Source organism: Mirounga leonina, unplaced genomic scaffold (genome assembly GCF_011800145.1).
Source record: "Mirounga leonina isolate KUSES-001 unplaced genomic scaffold, KU_Mleo_1.0 Mir_94, whole genome shotgun sequence".
NCBI classification, from domain to species: domain Eukaryota; kingdom Metazoa; phylum Chordata; class Mammalia; order Carnivora; family Phocidae; genus Mirounga; species Mirounga leonina.
The window spans coordinates 13,839,220-13,865,377 of NW_023270855.1; the positions used below are offsets into that span (position 1 = coordinate 13,839,220).

The following is a 26,158-nucleotide window of genomic DNA, read 5'->3' on the forward strand; positions in this document are numbered from 1 at the left end:
GCTTCTCCTACTTTTTTCTTCTACTTTCCTTAACTTTTCTAAATTCCACTTTACTCCTTGTGGAATGAGCAAGATTCAATAGACCAAAAGTATTTATTGAGCCCTTCTTTAGATTAAAAAGTTCTTAAAAGCAAAAGTCTTACATAGGTTCTTGGTTCACCCACAGTAATTAATCCAGATGCTCACACATAACAGGAAATACTTGCTGAATGCATGTACAAATGAATAAGTGAATAAGTAAATGAATGAATAAGTGATTGAAAAAGTAAGTGAAGAAAAAAGGCCATGGTCTGTTATGATTTTCTTACTTTAATGGGCTGTAAGTATTAGAAAAACATATGCAGCCATGAGAGCAAAGCAATCTCTTCATGTATTTTCTTACTTTTTAGAGTTGCATTTTGCTATATAACTAATGCTCTCCTTTGAAGAAAAATATTGTGGCTCTTTGATTATCACTGCATAACTAACGACCCTTAAACATAGTGGTTGAAAACAACAATCATTTATTATTTTTTCACTGTTCTGTGGGTTGACTGGACTCTACTGGATCATTCTTATGCTCCACGTGGTGTTGATTGGAGCTATAGTGATCATGATGTTCTACTGGCCTGGGATTGTCAAGATGGTTTACACACATAGCTGACATTTGATGTTGGCCTACCTGTTGGGGCTATTAACTGGAATATCTTATTTTTTTCCCATGTGGTCTCTCATGTGGCTTGGGCTTCTCTATGACACAATAGTCCCAAGAATGTTCCAAAAGTGTGATAGCACAAATCTGCAGATCTCCTTAGCCTGAGCCTGAGACCATATTCCACTGGTCAAATTAAGTCACAGGACAAGCCCAGTTTCAAGGGAAGAGGAAATGGGCTTTATCTCTCAATTTAGTAGAGTGACAATTTGCAGCCATCTTTCTCCTACAGTGGCATATCTTTAAGAAAAACATTCACTTGGTGAATGCATACATATATGAATGAATAAATGAAAGAGATACAGAGTGTCTGAATTCTAATCTTGGCTCCATCATTTACTTATTATTTGATCTGGTCAAGCAATTTAAGCTTTTTGAGCCTCAGTTTTCTGAACTGTGAGTCGGATTCTTTTGAGGATTAAATGAGGTCATGTAGGTAAAGTACTAAGCTCAGATATTCAGGTCCATAGTATGTATTCAAGGAATTGTTAACCATTGTTTTTATTGTTATTATTTCACTGGTATTGTTAAAACATAAAAAAAAAAAAGCCAACTGAATTTTAATTATGGACAAGCATTTGATACTTCCCTGGGAGTACCTTGGTGTAATAATGTTTGGCCTGGGGAACTTCTGATACTGAGCGATTGAGCCTTACTATTTATGTAATTAAATCATTTGTCACCCTCAGTGCTGCAGGCTTCACACAGAAAGAAAACGTCAGAATCATTAGTAGGTCATTGTGATCTTTCAGATACCCTGAATAAGTAAAACTCTATGGCTTTGATTTCAAGGATTGACTTGGGTTGTTCAGTTCTAATAATAACAGTAAATTAAATATAATTTCCATCTGGAGGGCAAATGGTGTGAAAGAACAAACATAGCTGTGTACCTTTAAGTAGTTAGAAGTGTACACATAATTTGACAAAAATTACCTCATGGATAGAGGTAATTTTTAAAACACATAATAAATGTGCAATTTATTGTGCCATTATATTAATCTTGCTGTGCATAAAGGCTGAATGTTAGTTGATATCCATAGCAGAAAAGAAACAATGATTAAAATGGAGCTCTTCCCACCCAAATCTGTTCCTCTTGCAGTTTTGGAGATGTCTGAATAAATGGCTCAAGCCAAAAACACAGCCCCTCTCTGTCTTAACCCTAATCTTACCCAGTCTAGAAGCTGGTCATTTAAGGTTTATCTTCAAATGTATATTCCAATTTGACTGCTTCTCTCCATTTTTCACTTTTAATCCTAATCCCAAACTCATCATATCTAGCCTAGATTATTATGATAGTTCCTGATACCTCCTACTTCCACTTTTGCCTCCCTCCTGTTCCTTCTGTGCACAGCCACCTGAAAGTTCCTTTAAAACCTTCCAGGGGTGCCTGGATGGCACAGTCAGTTAAGCCTCCGACTTTTAGTTTCAGCTCATGTCCAGATGTCAGGGTTGTGAGATCAAGTCCTGCTTTGGACTCTGTGCTCAGCATGGAGTCTGCTTGAGATTCTCTCTCCCTCTCCCTCTGGCCCTCTTCCCACATGCTCTCTCCCTCTCTAAAATAAATAAATCTTAAAAAAAAAAAAAACCCTTCAGTAGCTTTTCCCATTAGTCTTAAAATAGAATTCAAATTTGCCCTCTTGTCTCACTTATTCTCTGATCTCATCTCCTATCAGTCTCCTCTTTGCTATGTGGGCACCAGATAGAGTTGCCCTTTTTTTGTACTTTTAATACACCAAACTCAAGTTTGAATTTGCCAAAATGTTTCGTCATTATTTGCTGTTTCTTCTGTCAGAAATTCTTTGTGTTCAGTTTATCCCCATGCAGCCTCCTTCTTGTCATTGAGGTCTCAGCTTGGAGAAGCTTTCCTGGACCTTCCTTGACTGTGGAAGCTAAATCAGTACCCTCCACCTAATCACTTAATCAATTCTGTAGTCTCCTTCATAGCTTTGTAGCATTTACCAGGTTGTGCAATTATTTTGGCCATTTATTTGTTTATCATTTGTTTCCTTTTTAAAATCATCAGAGCAGTGGTCTTATTTTTCTATCTTATTCACTACTATAACCGCAGCATCTAGAAGGTGTCTGGGTATATAGTAGGTGCTCAATAGATATCAGTTGAATATTTCCAGGTGCCTAACAAGGCAGAAATGATCACTACCTTCATGAAACATATTCTTCTTTAGTCAATTATACTCATATACTTGTTTTTTAAAAAAGTGTTACAGCTTTTTAGAAGTAATCAGTGCTGAGAATATGTGAAAGTAACTTGGTATTCTCAGGTATTTGAATTAAATTCACATTCCTGTTTTCACTGATTGATCTTCCTTCCTGCTGATTTTAGTGATTGTTCTGCTGATAGGCTAGACAATGTGCAGGAACAGTATAAAGGCTGTCATATTCAGGTCCAGGGCTGTCATATTTTTTTTTAAAGACTTTATTTACTTATTTGACAGAGAGACAGCGAGAGAGGGAACACAAGCAGGGGGAGTGGGAAAGGAGAAGCAGGCTCCTGCTGAGCAGGCAGCCCGATGCGGGGCTCGATCCCAGGACCCTGGGACCATGACCTGAGCCGAAGGCAGACGCTTAACGACTGAGGTACCCAGGTGCCCCCAGGACTGTCATATTTTATTGATGTTGGATATGTGGATGATACTTAATAGAAACAAAAAGCTCTATAGGTTCTTCACTTTTCAAAATTTGCTTTCAGTGAATCAGAGCAAGAGATCAGAAGGATTTTTAAATAAATCTATTAAATAATATGAGAACTGAAAAATGAGCTGTTCTATAGTTTTCTTCCTCACTTTGAAATGGTGTTTCATTATTCACAAATAATCTTTCTGAACATTTTGATGCACTTTGTGAAAATAGGTTTTGAAACAGTGCTTACATATTCAGTTTGGGGGTCTTTCAAAAGTGAACAATTTTTGTTTCATCATTAATGTGTGCTCATTACAACAATTTAAAATACATTTCTAGATGTTATAATTCTTCATAGTTCAAACTGAGGTACATTTCACATGTTCAATAGTCTTGTCACAATTTGGTGGCAAAGTTAGAGGAAGCACTTTTATAACTCCCTGTTCCTGTAATTTTTATTTTAAAATACACAGGATTTGGGGGGGAAATTTGCTTAAAACACTGCCATATTATTTTATCAAAAATGTATTAAGCATATCTAGAAGGATTAAAGTTGAATTCTCTTGATTCTTGCAGGGTATTTTGGTCAAGTTATTGAGGTAAAATAACTATAATATTGAATGCCTGCTAGATGCATTAATTCAAGTTTTCACATGCTAGCACCTTTATGTACATATTACTTATTAGCCTCATTTCTTAGAATAGAAAACACATTCTTAAGCAGCTGAAATAACTTGTTCAAGGTTATGTAACCAATATGGCAGAGTCAGAATTTAATACAAGTTCTGCCTAGATCCATAAGTTTTTGATCATCCCGCAGTATTAAATTCTCTTCCTTAGGGTTGGGATAACCTTATGTGTTCTTCATCATCATTTGAAAGATTAGTGTTGAAAACTAGAGGGCACAGGAAGGGAATTTAATGTTAGACTACTAAGCTCGAAGAATTAATGGGAAAATTCCTAATGTGGGATACTAATTACTAATTTGGGATACTTATGCAGCCATAGAATTTCATAGCAGGGGAAGGATACCTTCAAGAAGATCTATCTCTTCTTCTCTTCACCCTCCTCCTCCTCCCTCCTTTTTTGAGTACAGTTGACACACAATGTTACATTAGTTTCTGGTATACAACATAGTTATTCAACCACTCTGTTGAACCACAAGTGTAGGTACCATCTGTCACCTACCACTTTTAATCCAACTTCATTTTGCAGATGACAATGTTGAGGCACTGATAGCCAGGCTTATAGCTAAGTGCTTGGCAACACTGTCTCTTTTTATTTCCATAATAGCTTGTTGGAATAGATGATATAATCTCTATTTTACTCTAGTTAATACTAGAACTGAAAAAGGCTAAATAACTTACCCTTTCAATGGGTGAATTGGGAGTCCAGCCTAAATCTGTTTAACACCAAGGTGTGGTGGTCCCTAGGATCATTTTAGGGATAGTAATCTTTTTGGAAGGAGATCTGGGGGAGGGGACTTGAAGGTCCATGGATTGAGAAAGATCACAAGAATACTACCAAACTCTTGATTTAGCACTGCCAGTGATCCTTTTCAAGCACTGACTGCTTAGAAAGTACCTTATTACATGCTCTGCTCACACCAGATACCCAGAATTCTATCCTGTGCCTGATTTTAAGATCCTGTTCTTTGGTTGTTGTTGATTGTGGCTGTTGTAAACATATTTTAGGCTATTTGCAGAAAGATGAGTAAATTAATTTTTTAGTTGACTTTTTATTTAAATTCCACATATATGTGATACAGTGAATTATTTGTTTTTCTCTGTCTGGCTTATTTTACTTAGCATAATGCTCTCAAGTTCCATCCATGTTGTTGCAAATAGCAGGATTTCCTTCTTATGGCTGAATAATATTGTATCACACATATATACCACATCTTCTTTATCCATTCATCCATCGACACACACTTAGGTTATTTCCATATTTTGGCTATTGTGAATAATGCTGCAGTGAACACCGAGTACAGTTATCTCTTTGTGATGTTGTTTTCATTTCCTTTAGGAATATGTACAGAAAAAATATATACTCAGAAGTGGGATTGTTGGATTTTGTGGTAGTTCTATTTTTAATTTTTTTTGAGGAGAATCTCCATGCCATTTTCCATAGTGGCTGCATCAGTTTACATTCCCAACCTTGCACAAGAGTTTGCCCTTCTCCACATCCATACCAATACTTGTTCTGTCCTCTTTTTGATGACTGCCAGTCTAACAGGTGTGAGTTGGTTTTGATTTGCATTTCCCTAGTGGTTAGTTATGTTAAGCACCTTTTCATGTACCTCTTGGTTATTTTTATGTCTTCTTTTGAAAAATATTCAGGTCTTCTGCCTATTTTTTTTATCAGATTTGTTTTTTGTTTTTGTCTTTTTTACTATTGAGTTATGTGGGTTCTTTTTATATTTTTGGATATTAACCCCTTATCAGATATATGATTTACAAATATTTTCTCCTATTCAGGTGAAGGTTGCCTTTTCATTTTGTTGATGGTTTCCTTCACAGTGCAGAAGCTTTTTAGTTTGATGTAATCCCACTTGTTTATTTTTGCTTTTGTTGCTTTTGCTTTTGATGTCAAATTTTAAAAATTATCACCAAGACCAATGTAAAGGAGCTTACCTTCTATATCTATATCTAGTTTTATGGTTTTAGGTCTTAAATTTAAGCTGTAATCCATTTTGAGTTGATTTTTGTGTATGATATAAGATAGGGGTCTAATTAATCTTGAATCTGAAAGTGGTCAAGTTATCAAGAAGAAAGCTGAAGAACTAGTTCTGTTAGCTTTCTAAAAAGTTACCCACTTGAATGATATGTTGGAATTGTTCTATTCCTCTTTATTTTTTTTTTAAAGATTTATTTACTTATTTTAGTGGGGGGAGGGGCACAGGGAGAGGGAGAGAGAAACTTAAGCAAACTTCATGCTGAGTGCGGAGTCTGACATGGGGCTTGATCCCATGACCCTGATATCACAACCTGAGCTGAAACCAAGAGTTGGACACTTAACCAACTACACCACCCAGGTCCCCCATATTCCTATCTTTAATTTCCTTTACTTTTTAAAAAAAAATTTGCTTGTGATTCTTTAATCCTCTTAGCAATAATTCTGTGCTTCTGTCACTTTCTGTACCTATGGCCTTCTTGTATCCTCCATCTATCAGTGGGCTTTGGATGCCTCCAGGACTCTGCTTCTTTGGATTTGATCCTGACCTGCCTTTTCTGTTATGTCTGGTGTTTCAAACTTCTGATTTTTGCTGTACCTTGTCCTCCCATGTAAAAATATCTATTTAGAACAAACCATTTCAGCCTACTTAAACTGTACTGTTAGCTCATGCTGAAAAGAAGGTCTGTAGTAGAACAAATATAAAATCACTTTAGCTTGAGTTGATTAGAGTCAATAAAATAGTGAACTTATAACAAATCCCAGTATTAAGGACTTTGCATTGGTGACTTTGAAAGGTATCTAAAACCAGTTAATTTAGCTCTCATTTTGTTCTGTTACTATTGGAAATGCCCTAATGGTTTTGAATGGCACTAACATAGTCCTCTACATGTGTACATTTCTCAAAGATAGACATAAAATGCATATTTGTACTCCAGGTGGTAATGATGCCCTTGAAATTGGTGCTTAAGGAGTACCATATTGGAGAGGGTGAGTTATAAGTTCCACTGGTTTTATTTGGAAATAAAGATTCTGTAGATAGTAATAAGGATGATAATGGTGACGATGAAGGTGGAAATCATAATGGTGGTGGGTATAATTGTAGTGCCACTGTGCAGAACACTTTCCACTACTTATTTTGTTCTTGAAACAATTCCATTCAGTAAGTTCTATTATTACCCTTATTATAAGATGAGGAAACTGAGATAGTTCAAGATACTTGTCTACCATCAGACAGTAAGTGGTATTGATGAAATTATATTCTAAGTGTTCACAGAGCTTGCTTTTTTTTCTTTTCATATCAGTTTAAGGGTCACAGCAAAACTTGGAGGGACAGAGATTTCCCATATACCCTCTGCTGCCATACATGTATAGCCTCCTCTCTTATCAATATCCCCAACCAGAGTGATACATTTGTTACAATTGATGAATCTACATTGACATTTCATGATCACCTGAAGTCCGTAGTTTACATTAAGATCCACTCTTGATGTTGTATATTTTATGGGTTTGACAAATGTATAATGACATGTATCCATCATTATAGTATCATATAGAATATTTTCACTGCCATAAAACTGCTCTGTGCTTGGTCTGTTCATCCCTCTTCTGTCCCCAAACCCTGGCAACTATTGATCTTTTTACTGTTTCCATCGTTTTGCCTTTTCCAGAATGCCATATAGTTGAAATCATATAAGATTTCCTTCTTTCATTTAATAGTATGCATTTATATTTCTTCCATGTCTTTTTGTGGTTTGATTAGATCATTTCTTGTTAATAATGAATAATATTCCTTTGTCTGGGTGTACCACAGGTTATTTATCCATTCACTTACTGAAGGACATCTTGATTGCTCCTGAGTTTTGACATTATAAGTAAACCTGCTATAAATAGCTGGTGCATGTTTTTATGTAGACTTAAGTTTTCAACTCTTTGGGTAAATATCAAAGAGCATGATTGTTGGATTATATGGTAAGAGTATATTTAGTTTTATAAGAAACCACCAAACTGTCTTCCAAGCTGGCTGTATCATTTTGCATTCTCACCAGCATTAAGTGAGAATTTCTGTTGCTCCACATCATCACCAGTATTTGGTGCTGTCAATGTTCCAAATTTTGGTCAGTCTAACAGGTGTGTAGTGTTATCTTATGGTTATTTTAACTTGTAATTTCCTGATAACATATGATGTGGAGCATCTTTTCATATACTTATTTTCCATAAGTTCATCTTTTTTGGAGAGGTGTCAGGTCTTTAGCCCATTTTTTAATTGCACTGTTTTTTTTAATTGTTGAGTTTTAAGAATTTTTGGTATATTTCAGATACCAATCCTTTACATATATCTTTTCAAATATTCTCTCCCTGTCTGTGGCTTGTCTTTATTGTATTAACTATTGTCTTCTACAGAGCATAAATATTTAATTTTAATGAAGACCAGTTTATCAGTTCTTTCTCTCATGGTTCATGACTTGGGTGTTATATAAAAGTCATTGCCATACCCAAGATCATCTAGGTTTTCTACTATGTTATCTACTAGGAGTTTTATTGTTTTGCATTTCACATTTAGGTCAGTAATCCATTTTCAGTTAGTTTTTCTGAAGGGTGTAAGATCTAGGTCCAGATTCATTTTTTTAATATGTGATGCCCAGTTAATGCACAATTTGTTGAAAAGACTTTCTTTTCTCCCTTGTATTACTTTTGCTTTTTTGTCAAGATCACTTGACTATATTTATGTGGGTTTGTTTCTGAGCTCTCTGTTCTGGTCCATTGATCTATTTGTTTATTCTTTTATTAATACTACACTGTGTCAGTTACTATTGTTTTACAGTAAATCTTGAAGTTGGATGGTGTCAGTCCTCCAATTTTGTTATTCTCTTTCAACATTGTGTTGGCTATCCTGTGTCTTTTGCCTCTTCATTTAAACTTTAGAATCAGTTTGCCAATATCCACAAAATAACTTACTGAGATTTTGCTTGGGATTGCAATGAATCTATAAATTAATTTGGGAAGAACTGACACCTTGACAGTATTGTCTTCCCTTCCATGAACATAGACTATCTCACCATTTCTTTAGTTTTTCTTTGATTTCTTTTATCAAAGTTTTGTGGTCTTCCTCATAGATCTTGTACATATTTTGTTCAATTAATACCTAAGCTTTTCATTTTTGGCGTGCTAATGTAAATAGTATTGCATTATTAATTTCAAATTCTACTTATTCATTGCTGAGATGTAGAAAAACATTAAGTTATGTATATTAACTTTGTATCCTGCTACTTTGCCATTATCAGTTATTAGCTTTCAGAGTCTTTTATCCAGTTTTTCAGATTTTCTTTATAAATGATCATGTCATTTGCAAACAAAGACAATTTTATTTCTTCCTTCCCGGTCTGTGTATCTTTATGTCCTTTTCTTGTCTTAAGGCACTAGCTATAACTTACAGGACAATGTTGAAAAGGAGTAGGGAAAGGAAACATTCTTGCCTTATACCTGATCTTAGTTGGAAAGCTTTGTTTCTCACCATTAAGTATGATGTTAGCTGTAGGATTTTGTAGACATTCTTCATCAAGTTGGGAAGTTCCTCTCTATTCCTAGTTTACTGAAGGTTTTTATCATGAATGGGTGTTGGATTGTGTAAAATACTTTTTCTTCATCTGTTGATATGATTGTGTGATTTTTCTTTTTTTAGCCTACTGATACAATAGATTATATTAATTGATTTTTGAGTGTTGAACCATTCTTGCCAGAGCTTGCTCTTCTAGCCACTCTGTAGTAAGGTTCTATTGAGCTTGTATAAGAGACTATGGGGAGGGTATGTGCTATGGTGAGTGCTGTGAATTGTGGAAGACTGATGAATCACAGACCTGTACCCATGAAACAAATAATACATTATATGTTAATAAAAATAAATTACTAAAAAAAGAGACAATCTGTTTTGTAGGAGACTAGCCCAAACAGAAAGACTTTATCATGATTATGCCTAAAACACCATCACCCATGATGTTCAATGCTTTTGATGTTGAAAATTTACAATCTCAGTATGCAACATGTAGATCTCTAGACCTTGACCTTTGGGTTATTTTCAACATAATATGCCTCATTTTCTTTCCAGCCATAAGTACTGAGAGTCATAAAAATAATTTGGAGGAGAGCCTTGCAATAATTTTACCTATATATAGTCAAAGTAAGATATAAAGGGGCACCTGGGTGGCTCAGTTGATTAAGCATCTGCCTTTGGCTCAGGTCATGATCCCAGAGTTCTGGGATCAAGCCCCGCATCGGGCTCCCTGCTCAGTGGGGAGTCTGCTTCTCTCTCTCATCTCCCTCTGCCCCTCCTCCCCCACTCGTGCTCTCTCTCTCTCTCTCTCTCAAACGAAAAAAAGTAAGATATAGGGCGAATGGGTGGCTCAGTCAGTTAAGCATCTGCTTTTGGCTCAGGTCATGATCCCCGGGTCCTGGGATAGAGTCCCATGTCGGGCTCCCTGCTCTGCAGGGAGTCTGCTTCTCCCTCTCCCTCTGTCCCTCCTCCCCACTTGTTCTCTCCCTCTCTCTCTCTCAAATAAATAAAAATCTTGAAAAAAAAAGTAAGATATAAATATTATCATGTGCACTTTCTTTCTTTTTAAAAAGATTAATTAATTTATTTGAGAGAGAGCAAGAGAGAGAGCACAAGCAGGGGAGGGGGAGAGAACACAAGAGGTTGAGGGAGAAGCAGGCTCCCAGCTGAACAGGGAGCCCAATGAGAGGTTTGATCCCAGAACCTCAGAATCAAGCTGAGCCAAAGGCAGATGCTTAAGCAACTGAGCCACCCAGGTGCCCCTCTTTTTTTCTTTCTTTTTTATCTATCTCTATTTATCTACCCCCAATATATATTTCTTGATATATAGTGTAATACGTACTTGGTTTGCCAGGTTTTAATGTTTGCATACATGTACCTCTCATCTACAACTTGCTGAACAGTATTTTATTTTGTATCAGGATAATCTAGAATTATTCTTTTCAGTGGTTTTGAAACTAAAGTATGTAGATTAACATGCACAGCTTATAAGTGAACTTCATGGTATGTGTATTGAGTACAAACTTTATTCTTGGCTTCAGTTTGCTTCTATACACCTATTTTCCTTTTGCTTTGTCTTTGTTTATTTTTTTCTATTTTTGCATCTTTTAAGTTGCTTTAAAAACCTTTTAGGATAAAACACAATATAAATAAATGATAAAACATATTTGCATTATAATTCAGTATTTATGCTTCGTATTATTATTTATGAACTATTGAGAGATACATTTAATACTTTTAGCTTGAAAATAGTCACTTGCCCCAAGTAAACAGAAATAATGTTCATTGCATATAATTTGTTGTCTGTTTCTAGCCACAGGGATTGTAAAATGAAAGGATAAGAACAGAGCTGGCTTTTCATTTTTAAAATAATTTGCAAGACTATAAACTCTGTGGTGTATTAATTTTCCTAATCCTGTTAATAGATTATTTAAAATTAAATGGATTTTCATCTTTAAATATTTTGAAGTGGTGGATACAATATCTGGAAGCATTTCTCAGAAAAAAATTTTGGTTTTCCTTACAAATGTAGTAAGCAGCAATGTATAAATACTAAATGTATCATAATTTAGGAAGAAGAGCTACAGGCTATTTTCTGTTTCAACTGAAAGTATGAAGAGTTGGATTTTTCCCTGAGGAGCTAATTATTTGCTGAGATTACTATGGTAGCAGATTTTACAAGAAGTTCAAGATCTCTGTAAATAGTCATAAAAAAAACTATAGATGTCATTTAAGTGCAACACTGAAACCATATAAGCCAGTTCATTTTTTTAAATGGCTGACTACATAAATGATTAACTATGAAGAATTTTTTAATTAAAAAGTTATATAGTCCTGGGGCACCTGGGTGGCTCAATCAGTTGAGCGACCAGCTCTTGATTTTGGCTCAGGTCATGATCTTGGTGTCCTGAGATTGAGGCCCGCATCGGGCTCTGGGCTCAGCAGGGAGTCTGCTTGAGGGTTTCTCTCTCCTCTCTCTAAAATAAATAAATCTTTAAAGAAGAAAAAATTATACAGTCCTATGAAGTAATATTTGAAATTGTTCTGATTCTCTAGTTCCTTGGATGAAAAGTTGTTAATATTTTATAATTTTCCAATTGGCACATCAAGTTTATAGTCTTTCAAAGATGATATCTTTATTTGTAAGGTACTAAAAGTTGGAGTAATGATCATCCATAGGACAAAGTATATGTCTTTAAATATTATCTTTGGGAATATTCCATGGTATCATATGTATTTTCATGAGGTTCTTATGTTTTTCCTTCAGTATATATTCTGTAATGGACATTTCTATTTGTTGCCTCTGTGACCAGCATCTATTCTCTCTTTAGGTAAGAGAACCAGGTTTTTTTTTTTTTTTTTTTTTTTGCAGGAGGGAACTACTCCTCCTTCCAATCAGTCTGTAAAATTTGGGTGTCAGTCTGTATAGTTTGGGTGGGCCTGAGTCCATCTTCTGACTCCAAAGAGCATAAAAACTCAGATTGGACCAAGGAGAAAACTGATATGCTATGGCAAGGATGGGTGCATGATCCAAACCAGGTGATGACGAAGGAGCATCAGTCCTGGCACATTTTGCTGGAACTTCTGGAAAGAGGTGCTTTCTCTCCACTAGGGTTGCTAAGCTAAAAGGACGTAAGTGGGAAGTTTCTATTGTTCATATTTGCCACAATATGGATAGAGCTTCCCTGACAATACTGTGGTATCAGAAAAATGGAAATGGAAAAAGAGAGTGTTCTGATTATCTTTTGTATCCTCTGGATCTCCTATACCTATAGCTATACCTGAATTGCCTGGCTATTGAGCCACTCTTACCTTATTTGGCTTAAACTAGTTTGAATTATGATGTGTCATTTACCAAGAAGGCTGGAAGATTTAGATTGGACCACTGTACTATGGCTTATAGTAAGTGATTTAATAATCAGATACAGTTTTACTAAGGTGAAGCCTATGTATTTTTATGGAAGGGATTATTGTATGTATTTTTATGGAGGGGATTATTGAGTTAATTATCTTGACAATTCAAAAAAATCTTTAATTACTTACCTATTTTCCACTGAATTATTTGTGTTTTTAAAGTTTTAAATGGCAGAACAATTTAGCCTTGATTAATATTAATCTTCAATGGACAAAAGGAAAAGAGCAGCAAGATAAAGCATAAAGAGCACAAGGTTAAGAGTGAGAAAATGAATTCTGCTCAGCAGGTTTAAAAGAGAATATTCAAAAAGAATTGGGAAGAGTTCTAATAGGCAACTGGCATAAAACACAGAAGTCTGGATCAGCAGACGTTCCAAGCCTACTTCGGTGTGCTTTTCATTCCTCTCCATTCTCTTTAATATGCTTTTACATCTTGGTGATATCTTAATTATTTTTTAAATCATTAGCATGATTTCCTACACATTTTTTTTGTTTGTTTTAGAACACTTTTACACTCTCCTTTTGTGATGTGGATTTAATAAATTAGTTAGAGCTGGTATTCTTTATTACCCCACTCTTGCTATGCAGAATTTATATAATTTGGGGGTTACCTATTATTTTGTCTCCTAATATTATGGAAATGATGTAAGGAATCTCAGTGATATCTTTGACCTAGAGAAGTGAGAACTACTTGGAATCATCTGGGAACATTTTCCAGTCCTAACTAAATAGTGCTATAACAATATCGATCTTCTGTGAGACAAGATCCTTAGATCTCTGAAAAGAGATATCAAAAACTTACCTCTTTTTCCTGTCTTGGCAATGGACCCTACTGTGTTTTTTATGAGATGTGGTTTACATATACCTTTATAGGTATATACATACACACACACATAGATATCTTTATATATACACATATAGATGTATATATATATTGGTATATACATATAAATTGGTGTATATATATATGGTGTATATATATATAAAGGCATAGGTATAGGTATGTACATAAATAAAATATCTTTTATATGTAAAGGTATATGTATGCATATATGTGTATATGTATGAGCACACACATACCCTTTTATAGCTTTTTATATGTATATACCTTTTCATATGCTACTCCTTTGGATAGGGTTTGTTATGTGACCTTGTCTGCCTATGTGTAATAATACAAAGAAAGTATCTTCAGTACTAGATGTGTCTCTCTTTTGTCTATTTGTCTATTGCCTGCTGACCACTTGGAGGTCAAAACTACTGAGCAGTGCCTATTATTAGTAACAGGTTCTATTCCTGTTTTTTTCACTCTGTGGCTATATGACCTTGGGTGAGGCACTTTACTTACTTGGGTATTTGCCACAAAGGTATCTTCAACTCTAAATATTTTATTCTCTCAGAATGTTTTAGGTCATTCTAATATTAACACCAGAAATATTTTGGGCTGAAAAATGTGAGTATTCATATAATTTCAGTTTCTTTAACATATTGCTTTTGCTTAGTTATCTAATGTTGCTCTCCATACCCTTGGGGAGCCAAGTACGCTGCATTAATGTAGACATTCTAACTAGAGAGAAAACTCAGTAATTATCTATCATTCTTTGTGTTTACAAGTAACATTCCAGTGGATCAGAGCCCCTTCTGAGACATTTTGTTATTTTTGATACAAGTTGTCCTTTATATAACTGCCACCTTGAATTCTCTTACCTTGTTAATCTCCTAATTTGAACTGTAACAGGTTCTTTTAATGTTGCCACTTGTTACAGAGAGATAGACCAGTTCCTGACAATAACTTGTACAGATTGGTGACATGTTTGAAAATAACATAGCATCTCTTAGAAGAGTGCTGTCTTCTGATTGCATCATTGATTTTTTTCCTCCTGCCATTCTGTTTCTTACCAAGTATACTGTGAATTTCTTATCAATATTATCAGGGGTATATGAGAAACCTAGCATTCCTCTGGGAATATTATTTATTATTATTATTATTCTCTCTAAAAACACAATGGAAAAAGAGGTTGTATAATTTCAGTCTTTCAGAGTTAAAATACTAAAGAGTTGTAGCACAATTATATGTTCTAGCTATAAAACAACCACTTGATAATCTTAACATTAATTAATAATCTTAAATATTAAATAAGAGACTTTCAAAATTAGTATCACTAAATTGGCATCATAAATTAGTAATTATGACTTCGAGGTTATGAATGATACATATTTAAGGACAATTAATGAACAAAATCTTGTTGTGTATTCTATGCAAGGCTTAATATTAGCTAAGGTAATCCAATTCACTGGAGTAGGAACCTTACCTTCGTCAACATTTGCTTTATACTTAGAATGCTAAGGCTAAATGGCACCTTATCCAATTTCTATGTTTCATAGATGATGAAACTAAGGGGTAAATGACTTAGCTAAAGTGAAATAGTGATGGAGGTAAGATAAACTCACAGATCTTGTAATAATCACTTATTTATTAAAAAGTAACTCATAAATGAACAATTCTTCCCATTCTTGAAACATTTTAAAGTATGTATCTTTGGGAGTCTCCTTTATTTAATGTTTTAGTGACAAATTCAAAACAATAATGTTCAATTCAAAGGTAAAAAAAGATTAGTTTGTAACCAAGCTAACATAGATATCAGTCTATGCTTAAAGTTCACGTGTTCAAAAAGGAAAGCCAAGGAGTCTTTGGTACTTTATATTTCTTTCCCCTATATCTAGGAAGGTTGGTCATATTCTTCAGGCGTATAAGAGCTGACATATATTTTAATGATTTTGTTCAACATGAAATAACAAGGAACTAGGGGATGAATCCTAAAGAAGGGTAATATATAATATAGACATAAAAAGTATGATTTAAAGGGATCTTTTATAGTGTTGTTTGACTGTTTATATTGTGGATACTGTTATTTAATTAACATTTTGTTTTTAAGCTTGTAAATTTAGTATAGCACTTAAAATCATTTTCTATCTTTGTGTGATTATCTGTGCATAGATGTGTTTTTATGTTGGTTCTAATTGTGGTAAACAAAATAATATATACTTAAAGTAGCCTAAATATTTTTTTAAAGTGTAAATGGATTTTCACAAAGTGAATACACCTATTTCATCACCACCCAGATGAGAATAAAACATCATCATTCTTGAAACCCTCCTCATGCACCCTCCCATGCCCAGAATCAACAATTATCCTGACTGCTATCATCATTAATTAGTTCTTCCTGTTTTTGACCATTACATGAATGGAGTCTTACCCTATGTACTCTTTTGTGAATATTATAGTTTATATTATGTATGAAATTCATTCATGTTGTCACATGTAACTTGTTTATTTTCATTATTGTATAGTATTCCATCACATGAATACACCACAATTTATTTATCTTTTCTATTGCTGATGGACATTTAGGTTATTTGGTTATATAAATAGTGCTTCTATGACCATCATCCACAGGTCTTTTGGTGCACATGATCATGTTATCTGCATATAACAATTTTCATTTCTTCCTTTTCAATTATGATATCTTTTCCCTCTGCCTTATTGCTGTGGCTAGGACGTCAGATACAATGATGGGTAAAAGTGATGATAGCAGAAATCCTGTCTCATTGTTGATTTCAGAGGAAAAGCTTTCAGTATTTTACTATTTAGGTATAAAGTTTGTTGTAGTTCCCTCCTGCCCCCACTTTTTTTTTTTTTGGTAGATAACATTTGTCAGATTAAGGATATTTCTTTTTATTCCTAGTGTATTGAGTTTTTGTCTTAAATAGGTATTGAATTTTATAAAAGGTTTATCTGCATCTTGAGATGATCATATGATTTTATTCTGTTTTATTAATATGGTGAATTTTATGGATTAATATCTTGAAAGTGAAACCATTCTTGCATTTCTGGGAGAAATTCAGCTTTGTCATGATGCAGCAGCCTTTTTATGAGTGGCTGGATTCAATTTGTTAATATTTCATAGAATGCATTTATATTCTTTTTTTTAAAAAAATTTTATTTATTTATTTGAGAAAGAGAGCACAAGCAGGAGGGAGAGAAAGAATTTGAAGCAGACTCAGTGCTGAGTGCAGAGCCCGTCGCTAGGCTCAATCCCACAACCATGAAATCATGCCCTGAGCTGAAACCAAGAGTTTTTTGCCTAACTGACTGAGCCACCCAGAGGCCCCTATGCATTTATATTCTTAACAGAGATTGACTTGTATTTCTTTTTGGTGTGACTTTTTGGGATAATATTAGGTTGGCCTAATAAGTTGAGTAACTATTTGTTTCTCACTTTTTCTAATATCTGCAAGAGTTTGTGTAAGATCAGTATCATTTCTTCATTAAATATTTATAAAAATTCAAGAGGGCCTGGAGATCTCCTTGTAGGAAGATTATAAACTATGGATTCAATTTTTGAAAAAATAGAAAGGGAAATATTTACATTTTTCATTTCTTCTTGAGTGGGCTTTTTTTCTGAGTTACTTTTAAAAAATAGAAATATTACTGGGGTGGCCACATGGCACAGTTGGTTAAACATCTGACTCTTAGTTTTGGCTCAGGTTGTGATCTCAGGGTCATAGGTTTGAGCCCCAGGTCAAGCTCTGTGCTCAAGACAGAGTCTGCTTAAGACTCTCTCTCCTGACGATGGACTCTGAAAAACAAACAGGGTTCTAGAGGGGAGGGGGGTGGGAGGATGGGTTAGCCTGGTGGTGGGTATTGAGGAGGGCACATTCTGCATGGAGCACTGGGTGTTATGCACAAACAATGAATCATGGAACACTTCATCTAAAACTAATGATGTAATGTATGGGGATTAACATAAGAATAAAAAAAAAAGACTCTCTCCTGGGGGGTGGGAGGGATGGGGTGGCTGGGTGATAGACATTGGGGAGGGTATGTGCTATGGTGAGCACTGTGAATTGTGTAAGACTGATGAATCACAGACATGTACCTCTGAAACAAATAATATATTATATGTTAAAAAAAAAAGATAGTAGGAAGGGAAAAATGAAGGGGGGGAGATTGGAGGGGGAGATGAACCATGAGAGACGATGGACTCTGAAAAACAAACTGAGGGTTCTAGAGGGGAGGAGGTTGGGGGGATGGGTTAGCCTGGTGATGGGTATTAAAGAGGGCACGTACTGAATGGAGCACTGGGTGTTATACGCAAACAATGCATCATGGAACACTACATTAAAAAACGAATGATGTGGGGCGCCTGGGTGACTCAGATGGTTGAGCGTCTGCCTTCGGCTCAGGTCATGATCTCAGGGTCCTGGGATCGAGTCCCGCATCGGGCTTCCTGCTCCTTGGGAGCCTGCTTCTCCCTCTGCCTCTCTCTCTCTCTCTCTCTGTCTCTCATGAATAAATAAATAAAATCTTTAAAAAAAAAAAAAACGAATGATGTAATGTATGGTGATTAACATAACATAATAAAATAAAATAAAAAAAAAAGACTCTCCCTCTCACTCTGCCCTTCCCACCTCACTCTCTCTCTCTCTAAAATAAATAAATCTTTAAAAAAAGAAATATTATTGACATATAGTAGCCTATTCATTTCATGTGTGTATCATAGTGATTCAGTATTTTTATCCATTACAAAATGATCCCCACAATAATTCTCATTACCCTGTTATCATACAAAATTATTACAATATTATTGATTATAATTCCAATGCTGTAAATTATATCCCCATGATTTATTTATTTTATAACTGGAAGTTTGTACAGGCATATCTAGGAGATATTGCATGTTTGGTTGCAGGCCAACGCATTAAGCAAGTATCACAATAAAGTGAGTTAAGTGCATTTTTTGGCTTCCCAGTACATATAAAAGTTATGTTTATACTATACTGTAGTCTATTAAATGTGCACTAGCATTATGTCTTAAAAAACAATGTGTATACCTTAATGAACAAATACATTATTACTAAAAAATGTTAATTGTCATTTAAGTTTTTAGTGAATTGTAATCTCTGTTTCAAAGATCTCCACAACAGGGGCACCTGGGTGGCTTAGTCGGTGAAGTGTCTGACTTCGGCTCAGATCATGATTTCAGGGTACTGGGATCTAACCCCTCACTGGGCTCCCTCATCAGTGGGGAGTCTGCTTGTCCCTTTGCCCCTCTCCCCTGCTTGTGCTCACGTTCTCTCTCTCTCAAATAAATAAAATCTTAAAAAAAATCTTCACAGCAAATGATAATGAAAAAGTTGGAAATATTGTGAAAATTACCAAAATGTGACACAGTGACATAAAGTGAGCGAATACTGTTGGAAAAATGGTGTCAATAGACTTGCTCAGTGCAGGATGCCACAACCTTCAATTTGTTAAAAATGCAATTATCTGTGAAGCATAGTAAAACAAAATACAATGAAGAGAGGTATGCCCATACCTCTTAATCCCCTTCACCTATTTTGCCTACCCCTATTCTTCCTCTGGTCTGGTAACCAACATTTTGTTTTCTCTATAAGTCTGTTTCTGTTTTGTTTGTTCATTTGTTTTGTTTTTTAGATTCCATATACAAGTGGAATCATACGGTATTTGCCTTTTTCTTAGTTATTTTACTTAGCATAATACCCTGTAGGTTCATCCATATTGCCACAAATGGCAAGATTTCATTTTTTGTGGCTGAGTAATAGATTCCATTCCATTGTGAATGTGTTTCTTTATTTATCTACTGATGGACACTTAGTTTGCTTCCATATCTCAGCTATTATAAATAGTGTTGCAGTGAACATAGGGGTACATATCCCATTTTAAATTAGTGTTTTTGTTTTCTTCAGATGAATACTCAAAGGTGGAATTGCTGTATCAGATGATAGTTCTATTTTTAATTTTTCTAGGAATCTCTATTTCCATAGAGGCTACACAATTTATATTTTCACCAACAGTGTGCAAGGGTTCCCTTTTCTACACATCTTTGCCATCACTTGTTATTCTTGTCTTTCTGATAATAGCTATTCTGACAAGTGTGATGTGATATCTCATTGTGGTTTTGATTTGCATTTCCTGGATAATTAATGATGCTGAGCATCTTTCCACATGCCTATTGGCCATCTATATATTTTCTTTGGAAAAATGTCTATTCAGCTCTTCTGCCCATGTTTTAATTGGGTTGTTTTTTTTTTTTTTTTTTGCTATGGAGTTTTATGAGGTCTTTATGTTTTAGATATCAACTCCTTATCAGATATATTATTGGTAAGTATCTCCTTCCATTCAGTCGGTTGCATTTCCACCTTGTTGATGGTTTCTTTCACTGTGCAGAACATTTTTATTTTTATTTTTACTTATTTTTTAAAAGACTTTATTTATTTGACACAGAGAGACACAGCGAGAGAGGGAACACAGGCAGGGGGAGTGGAGGAGGGAGAAGCAGGATCCCCGCTGAACAGAGAGCCCAATGTGGGGCTCAATCCCAGGGTCCTGGGATCATGACCTGAGAGAGAGGCAGACACTTAACCACTGAGCCACCCAGGTGCCCTAGTGCAGAATCTTTTTAGTTTGACATAATTTCATTTGTTTATTTTAGCTTTTGATGCCCTTACCCAAGGAGGCTGGTCCAAAAAAATATTGCTGAGACCAATGTCAAAGAGCTTACTACCTATGTTTTCTTCTAGGAGTTTTATGGTTTCAGGTCTTACATACAAGTGTTTATCCATTTTGAATTTATTTTTGTAAGAGGTGTAAGACAGTGATCTATTTTCATTCTTTTACGTGTAGCTATCCAGTTTCCCCAGCACCATTTATTGAAGTGACTGTCTTTTCCCCATTGTATATTCTTACTTCCTTTGTCATAGATTAATTGACCATATAAGTGTGGGTTTATTTCTGGGCTCTTTTCTATTCCATTGGTCTATGTGTCTGTTTTAATGCCAATACTATTCCTTGTAATATAGTTTGAAATCCGGGAGCATACTTCCAGAGTTTTTCTTCTTTCTCAAGATTGCTTTGGCTATTTGGTATCTTTTGTGGTTCCATACAAATTTTAGGATACCTTGTTCTAGTTCTGTGAAAATGCTTTTGGTATTTTGATGGGAATTGCATTGAATATGTAGATTGTTTTGGATAGTAATAAATCCCATTTGATCATGGTGTATGATCTTTTTAATGTAATGTTGAATTCAGTTTGCTAATATTTTGTCAAGGATCTTTGCACTATGTTCATCAAGGATATTGGCCTGTAATTTTCTTTTCTTTTCCTTTCTTTTCTTTCTTTTCCTTTCTTTCTTTTCTTTTCTTTCTTTTCCTTTCTTTTCATTTCTTTCTTTCTTTCTTTCTTTCTTTCTTTCTTTCTTTCTTTCTTTCTTTCTTTCTTTCTTTCTTTCTTTCTTTCTGTGTGGTGTGTCTACTTTCGGTATCAGGGTAATGATGGCCTCATAAAATGAGTTTGAAAGTATTCCTTCCTTTTCAGTTTCTTGGAATAATTTGAGAAGGATAGGTACTAACTCTTCTTTAAATGTTTGGTAGACCTCTGTGAAGCCATCTGGTCTTGGACTTTGAGTGGTTTTTGTAAGCTGTACTTTTCTAGGAATTGGTGCATTTAATTTAAACTTTCAATTTTTTCTTTGGCATGGAGTTGCTCATTATATAACCTTGTTATATTTTTAATATTTATAAAATTTGTACTGATGTCACAATTTTTTATTCTTGATGTTAGAAATTTATGTCATCACTTTTTTCCTCAGTCACCTTTTTTAGGTGTTAATCAAATTTATTCATTACTTTAAAGAACCATTATTTGGCTTTACTGAATGTGTTTTCCATTGAATGTGTTTTTATTTACTGCCTTCCTCATACTTTGAGGGAGTTAATTTGATGTTTGTTTACCTAATTTCATGAGATGAATCTTAAATCATTAACATTCAGCCATTCTTCTTTTCAAATAAATGCATTCTAAGGCTAAAAAGTTTTCTTCTGGGTATAGCTTTATCTCCATGCTACCTATTTTTTCTTTGTCTGGAAATGTTTTTAATTTGCTTTCATTTTTGAAGGATTTTTTGCTCTGAATAGATTTTGAGTTTATAAATTCTTTTACTTTAGAATTCCAAATATGTCATCCTATTTTTTCTTAGATCTTATCACTTATTTTGAGAAGTCACTTTTCAGTGTTATTGTTCTCTGAAGGTAATATTTTTCTTTAGCAACTTAAGATTTTATTTGCTTTTTCTCTTTCATTAGCAGTTTTACTGTGATGTGCCTAGATGAGGTTTTCTTTATATTTATCTTTCTGGGAACTTATAGCACTTTTTGGTTTTATGGATTAATGTCTTCCATTACTTTTGGAAAATTCTCAGCCATCATCTCTTTACATTGGTACTTTATTCTCTTTCCTCTTACCTTCTAAGATACAGTTACCCTTATGTTAGGCCTCTTCATCATGTCCCCTATAGTATATTAACGTATATTATAGTATATTAAATTAATATATTGTAGTATATTCTTTGCCCCTCTTTCCATCAATGGGCAGAATCTATTTTTCCCCTGACCATACCTTCTTGTAATCTGGACTGGCTCAATGACTTGATTTAACTATGAGTACCTTATTTCTGCAGCCAGTGGTACACAAAATATAGTCCCTGGACCAGCAGTATAAGCATCATCTAGAACTTGTTAAAAATGCACATTTTTTGGAATTATTCTAAATCTACTAAATTTGAAACTCTGGTGATAGGGCACTCTGAATGTTTTTGACAAATCCCGTGGGTGATTTTGATGCATGCTGAAGTTTTAGAGTAACTGTCCTAGACAATGGTGATTGGTCCACGGGATGATCAGATGAAGCAGGACATTTGATTCCTTTTCTATGATTGTATGAACCCTAGAAGGAGGAAGCTCTCTTTTCCTGGTGCTATTGCCAAGGGGGTATGATATAGCCCTGGAGCTGTTGACAGCCATTGTCTTTTACTTTGCAGAAAAAAGTCCCTATGGAGTAAGACAGAATGAAATGGACACATACATAAGATAGAGCCCAGACAACTTTGTTTGAACTCTGAATCCAACTATGCCTAAAGCTCCAGATTAGCCCTTGACTTTTCAGTTATATGAACTTCTTTTTTCTCAAGCTAGTTTGATTTGGTTTTACACATAGAAGTAAAGAATCTTGACTAATACACAAGTAAACTCCCACTTCTTCCAAATGATAATCTCATGCAGTGCCCCTAAAATAGATAATTATAGATCTTCTCTGAGTGGAGCAGAGATAGAAGACTTCACATCTTACCATGTGGCTTTCCCATGCCTCCCTCAGCAACTCCTGGAGATTTTTTGTAGAACAATCCTAAAGCTCTAGGCAACATAGATTAAAACCATTTGTGGTAGACCTTTTGGTGGCTTATTATACAACCTCTTGTTCTGCCTGATTTCAACTGCTACTCTGATGGAAGGTTGCTTAAAGTGGCCAACTCAAGCATCCTGCTGTGTCTCTCTGCTTGGCAGTTGCTGGGCTTTCTCTCAACTAGGGTTTGCTTAGCACAGAATAGGCAACCTGAAAATTCAGAGTAGTTCATTCCTCTGAGGTCAAGCTTCTACAGTAAGTGTCTTCCATTTTGTGGAAGCACGTTTCTTAAGACACATTTTCTATAATTCCAGAGGATCTCCAGTGGGATTGGGTTCTAGGAATCCACAGAAGTAACAAGATCAATGCTGTATCTTCTTTTTCCCTCTTTCCCTGCCTCATTTCTATTTTTTTTTTTTTTTTTTTGGTGATTACTTCCAAAATAAACTACCTGTATCCAGTCCTTTTCTCAGACTCTGCTTTTGGGAGAATCTAAACTAAGATATCAGTGTTATAAAGTATAGAACTGGGAGTTAGAACATATGTTTTTGAATCTTAGCTCTGTGAGTTAAGTTATGATAGAGGCCTCATTTCCTTTCTCTAGGTCTTAGATGTGTTATTTGTAAAACAAAGAGGTTGAATTAGCTTCTTAGTTTATTTTAGCTCTGAATTATCAGGTTTCTTCTGCCTCTGACTTTCATGTAACTCTATCTACTGTTTCAGAAGCTGAAGAATTACACATGAAATGAGAGTGATGAGGCTGGCCAATCTGAATATTCAAGCCCTTGTGGTTCCCTCCTTTCTGAACACTCTTCTTCATTTTCCTCCATATTCACCACCCCCCTGCCCCAAGAGTATCCAGATGACTGTCTCACCCTTCTCCTTGATTGGACCTTGTAGATACAGACCCAGAAAAACAGAACCAGCCCTGAGCAGACTGCGCATGGCTATTTGAACAGGCCAGCAGCTCTCAAAACCACAGATATTTAGAGCCTCATGTTTATGTAGGACATAAAGATTGAGAGTAAAAACAACGATAGGCTGAATATAATCAACTATCTGGGTGACTAAACACAGCATAATAGACTTAGTACTTTAGGGCTGGAGCCAAAAATACTTAACAAAAAAAAATGGCTTCAATTTCATAGTGATTTAAAAAAATGAAATGTTACACCTGGGGATCCAGCCATAGATTTCAATATATTTTTCCTTGTAATTTGAGACAAATTGGAACCTATGATAATGAACACAGTCAGAAAGAAAAGTCTGTTCTTTTCTTCCTTCAACTAGAAATGATCAATTTTAAATTTTATTGTTGTTGTTGTTTTCACACAGTGGTGGCTTCCAGTGGGGCCTTAATACAATGATTGTGTTGATTCCTGTTGAGAAAAGAAGAGAGGGAAGAGATAGTTGCTGTTTTAAAAGGAAGCAGGAGGAGTGTGGAGGTGTGACAAAGAGGACATTCCTGCATACTATTGTCAGGTGAGACAGATTCCCCCATGCTCCCCAAGGGTTCCCTCTGCAGGGCTGGTCTTAACACAGGAGGGTTAGGAGCCACCTACAAATGTTGTTTAAGGGATTCATGCAGAGTTTCTGTCTTCCAATATGCTTTCTCCATTTAGTCCTTAATGTGTGAAATTCCTTTGAGGTCAGATCCCTTCCTTTTCTAAGTAAAGAAAAACTCTATTGGAAAACACCTTTGAGGAGTTATAGTGGATAGAGTCCTGAGTTGGGAGTCAGGAGGCAGAACTTTTGTCTCTGTTCTGCAGATAATTAACTCCAAAATCAAGGAGGTCACTTAACCTTTCTCTGGTTTGTTCTCTACCTCTCTAAGATGAGTGAGTTCAGAAACAATGATTTCTGCCATCCTTTACAGATCTAAAATCTGGATTATTGATGGAAATTAATGGTAATATTTAAATGGCAGATATATTTTTTCTTAGAGTGGATTTGATGAGAGGAGGTGTGTATCTGGGCTTAGAGAATCTGGAGGGCCATGGATAGAAAAAAGGATGAATGTGCTTCTTTATAATTTTTTACCTGTCCTGCCTATTGCCACCCCATCTGCAACATTGTATGAAGTGACATGAAATAAAGTAGGAGGTTTAGAATAGTCTAAAATGAATGGCTTTTATTGAAAGACAGACCTAAGTTCTAATCCTAGCTCTGTCACTTATTAGTGGTCACAGGAAGTTACCTTACAGATCTGAGCCTCAATTTATACACCAATAAAATGAGGACAATAATACCTTCATTATGGGGTGTCAGATATCCTGGGAGTGATGGTCAGGTGGAAATAGTCATGGGGAGGAAGATTACAAAGTTTTATAAGACAGTTTTGTCCTCTGGGTGACACTGTATCTCCCTAATACGTAAGATCATAGAGCTCTGCTATCTGCAGGGTATTAATGTGAAAGATGAAGGGAGTCATCGGGCACACTAATGCTTTGGCAATTACACTAACAGTTAAGTTACATTATTACTGCTCAATGCTGTGTCATTTCAAAGATGGCAACCAGTGTTGATATCATTAGAGCTTCCAACATTTCCAAAAGCAGTGATGCATCATAGATCTCATCAGTATCACTTTGAAAATGGACTCATATCCAGACACATGAAAAGCAAAAGCACAGTTATAGATCATTGCTGTGCAGCACATGGGCTGTATTCAACACAGAAAACAGTCTGAAATAACTGAAACCATTATTTTTATGAGAATAGTCTGCACTGAAACCCATGTTTATTATCAGTATTCAGGATGTTGTTAGAAAATCTTACTAATTTTCTTGTATTCTAATTGGTTTGTTAAGTGTAAAGCTTCAACCACAGCAAAGAGCAAAACATCTAAGGATATATTTTTTAGTTGACTCTGGAAATTCATCATTCTACAATGTGCTCTTTATACTTTGGAGATGATTTGATGTTTAAAAAAAC

At 35.2% G+C, this 26,158-nt stretch overlaps 1 long non-coding RNA gene across 1 annotated transcript in view; it reads left to right on the plus strand.

The window, feature by feature from the left end:
* The window catches only part of LOC118005141, a 181,044-nt gene that overhangs the window by 149,320 nt on the left and 5,566 nt on the right, over positions 1–26,158 (plus strand). Inside the window, exon 3 of the long non-coding RNA XR_004677774.1 lies at positions 24,560–24,706. This is a non-coding gene — a long non-coding RNA (uncharacterized LOC118005141). The remainder of the gene's footprint in view (positions 1–24,559; positions 24,707–26,158) is intronic.